The sequence below is a fragment of the Octopus bimaculoides genome, chromosome 10, assembly GCF_001194135.2.
Source record: "Octopus bimaculoides isolate UCB-OBI-ISO-001 chromosome 10, ASM119413v2, whole genome shotgun sequence".
In the NCBI taxonomy this organism is placed as follows: Eukaryota; Metazoa; Mollusca; class Cephalopoda; order Octopoda; family Octopodidae; genus Octopus; species Octopus bimaculoides.
The window spans coordinates 1,151,051-1,156,818 of NC_068990.1; the positions used below are offsets into that span (position 1 = coordinate 1,151,051).

Consider the following 5,768-nt stretch of genomic DNA (forward strand, 5'->3'; position numbering starts at 1 on the left):
AGTTGTTAACTGTGTTGTTAAATGCTTCTAAAAGAAAGGAAAAGAAAAGAAATACAAAAGAAAGAAGCAGAAGAACTTTGTTGTCAAATGAAACTTGAGACATGAACTTTGCGATGTAAAAATGATTGAAAAGCTTGTAATTGTTTGGAAACTTTGTCAACGTTATTGAACTGTCATGCCATGTATTGGAATTGTTATTATGTAATGCTCTATTCTAATGTTTTAAATATATTCTGTGATGTTATGTATGTAAAAAGAAAAGGTTACCCAACGCATGGTCTTTGTGTTGTTTCTTCCTCCCTGTCCTATTTGCCTGTGTTGTTCTTCGTTACGTGCTCCAGCCGGGGCTTTATTATCGCGGTCAGGTGACCGACAGACGAATTTGCTAGCTCACTGAGTGTTGAACATTCGCGCGTGCGCGGGTCCCCCCTTCGGTGTTAAGGAGGTGCTTCGCGTGCGGGCGTTCGTAACAATAATAAAGCAACATGAGAAAAAGAAAATGCTTTTCTCTATACACACGGACGTGACAAAATACAAAACAGAAACAAACTGCTACACTGACCTCAGATGACAACATAACAGAAATGGTCAAAGAGACAAAAACAACATGACAACAAATTTACAAAACGTATTGAAGAAGAAATGGAGAGAAAAATCACTCCATGGCCAATTCCCTACAAAGCTTGATAGAGAAGAACTGAGCCCCAGTAAAAACCAGCAAGGGCTCAAAAACTCTGGACTAAAAGCTGAAATGGAAGGACTGATTCTCATTGTACAAGATCAGTGTCTGATTTTGAACAACTATAAAAGCAAAATAATGAAAACAGACACCAACACGAAATGCAGAATGTGCAACCAGCACAATGAGATAGTTAACCACATCATCTCTGGCTGTCCAGTCCTTGCCAAATCTGAATATACAGGGTACAAAAGATATTTGAGGACAAATTTATGTTTATATTAAAAAAAAAAACCCCAGCTATATAATAACAGATAATAACTTTATTTATCACAAAATCCTATGAGGATAAAAATGAACCTTCGTCTCTATAATGTTATTCAAGAGAGCCACCTTCAGCTTCAACAACTGCTTCTATGTGTGATCTAAATCATCTACATGCTCGAATCAAGTGGTCTTGGTTCATTTTGGACATTACTCGCACTATGGCAGCTTTCAAAGAAACCTTGGTGTGTGGGCATGTTCATTTGCCTCTCTCTCAACAATGCTCCACATGTAAATAGTCCAATGGATTGAGATCTTGGGAATTAGGAGGCCAAATGTTAGGGGTTATGTGATCATGTGAATGCCATCTATTCCTGTGTTACTAGAGCCATATGTGATAGTACAGAGTCTTACTGAAACACATATGACCTTCCATTGCATACACTGTCTATCCAGGGCTTAACAATTGTTTCCAGGACCTCAATGTAGGTGGCAGAGTTAATTTGCCTGAAACTACCAAATGCTGAACAAGAATAATAACAACAACAACAACAACAAAAGTACTCAGATTGCTCTCAAAAATTAAGTAAAAAAACAGGAAAAATAATCCAGAATCCTTGTCCGGTACTGGATCGATCCCAATATCTAATCAGTTCGTGCCAGTCACGAGGCCAAACATCCCTGAAAGTTTCATTCTAATCCATCCAGTAGTTCTGAGATATCTTGTCCACAGACAAACAAACAAACAAACAAACAAACAAACAAATAAACACAATTGAAAACAATACCTCCACCTTCGCTAAGGTGTCGGTAATAATAATAATAATAATAATAATAATAATAATAATAATAATAATAACAAGAGCACTCAGAGAGTGCAAATCTCTGCCAACGCAACACCAATGTCCTCTCAACGATTAGCCGGAGATGATTTTTAAAATGAGAATATCTGAAATAAACTTGACTGCTCTCATGAACAAGACATTAAAAATGAACCCAACTGCTCTCAAAAATGAAGTAAAAAAGCAAGAAATATAATCCAGAATCCTTGTCCGGTACTGGATTGATCCCAAAATCTAATCAGTTTGTGCCAATCACGAAGCCAAACATCCCTGAAAATTTCATCTGGATCTATCCAGCAGTTCTTGAGATATCATGTCCATGGACAAACAAACGAACACGACTGAAAACAATACCTCCACCTTAGCGAAGGCGAAGGTAATAATAACAACAACCACAACAATAATAATAATAATAATAATAATAATAATAATAATTTCAAATTTTTATAGAAGGTTAGCAGTTTTCAAGTGTGTGGGTAAGTTGATTACATCGACTCCAGTACTTGACTGGTACTTATTTTATTACCTTTGAAAGGATGAAAAGCTAAGTCAAACTAATAATCTTTTTTATTACAGGCACAAGGCCTGGAATTTCTTGGGAAGAGGATAGTCGATCACATCGAACCCAGTACTTGACCGGTACTTAATTTATCAACCCCAAAAGGATGAAAGGCAAAATCGACCTCTCAGAATTTGAACCCAGAACGTAGTGATGGGTAAAATACTGCTAAGCATGCCATCCAGTATGCTAACAATTCTGCCAACTAACTGCCTTAGTAATAATAATAATGAGTGTTTCTAATATCGATACAGAATCAGTGATTTTGAGAGGAAGATGATGGTTGATATTGATCCCAGTTCTTGACCGGTACTTTATTTTGCTGACCTCAGAAGGATAAAAGGCAAAGTTGTTTCCAGTGTGGCTTGAACTCAGGTTGTATCTAGTCAGAAGAAAAGACCATAGTCATTTTGTCTGGTACCCTGATAATTCTAATAGTTCATTTACCTAATTGCTCTTTACTTTTTGTACAAGGCCTGAAATTTTTGGAAAGGGTGTTGAATAAATCAACCACTGAACTTGACAAGTAATTTATTTTAATGACTATAGAAAGATGGAAGGAAAAATTGATGTTAGCAGGATTTAAACTCATAACAAATGACACAAGACATCTTTGTTAATCCATTGTCTATCAATTATTAAGCTAGACCAACATACTTAGCAAGTTGTCCAGCAGTGCATATTCTTTTATATCTTTGGTTACTATTGAGTGTTTCTGTGCAGAAAACAACATAATTACTATGATTTCCATCTAAAACTCTGATATGTTTTGTTCAAATGGTATTTAAAAAAAAAACCCCAGCTAATTTTAGTGAATTCCACTTTTTCATTTAAAGACTTTAAATGATTTCTATTTGCCAAAATAAATGGTGATATTACAATCTATCAATTCATGTGTTAAATCATGAATTTTTTTTTGTATTTTGTCTTTCAGTTAATCTTGTAAAAACACCATTCTTAACTGTATCAAATTATATTTTTTTAAATAGTAAATTCATTTTTCTTTTACTTAAAAAAAAATTTTGATGGTTGCTATTTGTCAGAACAGATGGTGACATAATCATCTGTGTATTCATGTGATACATCTTAAGTTTCATTTTGTCTTTCAGTTGATCTTGTAAAATAAGAACACTTTAGTGGATGAGTGAAGTATCATTGAGTTAGGAAAAGACAAACAATGAATTTCAGAAGTTGTTGGAAAGAGAACTAACTAGTGCTGAATGTTGTGAAGAGAAATGGGATGATATAGTTGGGTCCTGTGCTAGAGAAAAAAAAAATGGCTGTAAGTAGGTGAGAGGATTGATGGAAATGAATGTAGAAAAAAGTAGTGGAAGAAAATGACTGAGAAATGTATGGCTGAAGATGAAAGAAATAAGGGAAAGGGAGCTGCGAGAGGCATTGTAGATGAAACAGTAAAATAGGGGAGGCAGTGATGGAGACTGGAAGGCCTTAGTAGAGAATTGGTTTTAAAACACTTGTTCTTGTTGTAGATAATCCTGTAAAATCACTATTCTTAGCTGTGTCAACGTTTCTGGAATTTTGAAATAACAAGCATTATTTTTGTTTGATTAATATTTAACTGTTTCAGTAATGAGACTGTGACCCCACTGGAGTTTTTGTTTTTTTCATATCAATCATATTGACCCTATTTCTTGTTTATATATCTCTGTCTGTTGAATCATTGAGGTATGAAATATAAACACTGACACTTTTCTTTTGAAAGCAGCAACGATGTAAAAATAGACATGAATAGAGACATGAGCAAACACACACACACACACACACACACACACACACACACACACACACACACACACACATGTATATGTTGGCATTAGGAAGGGCATCCAGCCATAAAAACCTTGCCAAATCAGACTGGCATCTGGTGCAGCCTTCCAGCTTTGCTTAAACCACCCAGCTGATGCCAGCATGGACAACACACATTAAATGATGATGTATTCAGACACATGCACGCAAATATATAAATGTGTGTGTATTCATACATGTATATATATATATATATCTGTATATATTAAAGAATTATTGCTAAATTTTGCTACAGTAGCTGCTGTCATTTGCAGCAAGTACTGATATTACACTGTAATGCCTTCTAACATACAAGCAGATCAAGCCATGAAGGACAATGGGTCCTCTTTATGGATTCATAAATAAAACCCCCAATTGTTTCACTGTATTATGAAACAGTAACCTTTCAATTGGTTCCCCAGTACAACAGCAATGAAGCCACTTGCGCCATAGTGACTAAACTATTTGTATAATAGTGACTAAGCTACTTGAAACAAAGCAAGTAAGCCAGTTGATTTAATTGAAACTGTTACAGTGAAAAGGTTAATTAAGCTGAATAATTAGAGTTCAATTAAATGAAACAGTTGAGGACTAAATTACGACTGAATGCAGACAACATTTATGGATTTAACACTACTGTAAATTAATTGGTTACTCACTAATAATTCTCTTTTATATGTCCTTTGTGTCTGAAATCCACATTTAGTTTAAATAAATAAATTAGACAAGCAAATGAAGCAGTTGCTACACAGTTGTTGAATTTGCTAGAAATAGCTGACAAATTTCTCTGAAATTATTAAAGTTAAGACAGAAAGGTTAAATATTGTATAGACATGGTTGTGTGGTAAGAAGTTCACTTCCCAACTACATGGTTCCAGGTTCAGTCCTACTGTGTGGCACCTTTGTCAAATGTCTTTTACTATAATCTCAGGGGTGACCAAAGCCTTGTGAGTGGATTTGGTAGATAGAAACTGAAAGAAGCCCATTATGTATGTGTGTGTGCTATTGTGTCTGTGTTTTTCCCCCCACCAGTGCTTGATAACCAATGTTGGTGTGTTTACATACCTGTAACTTAGCAGTTCAGCAAAGAGACTGATAGAATAAGTACCAGGCTTAAAGAAATATATATATACACATATATATAAGTATTGGGATCATTTTATTCAGCTAAAAATTCAAGGTAGTGAAACAAGTAAAGGAGATATTATATAATCTATAAAAAAAACAAAGAAAAAATCTTTCTATCTATAACTCTGATGATTCAGGGTTAACTCAAGGCTTTTGTAACTGTTTTACAAGATTTTCGAATCATTTTGTGGCATTTTGGGAAGGTCACTGTTCTAATAAAAACACTTACACTGATTATAGGTGCATCAACGAGTGTTACTACTTAGAGGACTAGGCAAATTACGTGATACAAGTATGAATGTAGATTCATTTACGATTTTTAATTACTATGGTTAGTTGGCTTGTATATTTACTCGTTTTCTTTGAATTCACCAGTGTGTATTAGTGAAAACTATGGTTTCGACCAGATTTGACTTAAATTTCTAGCAATACTGTGTACTATTTCCTACCCTGATTATAATATATATATATATATATATATATATATATA

General features: G+C 34.5%; 1 protein-coding gene across 1 annotated transcript in view; it reads left to right on the forward strand.

The window, feature by feature from the left end:
* Positions 1-5,768, forward strand: part of LOC128248904 (cilia- and flagella-associated protein 65-like) — a 217,453-nt gene that overhangs the window by 38,071 nt on the left and 173,614 nt on the right. The window lies entirely within an intron of this gene.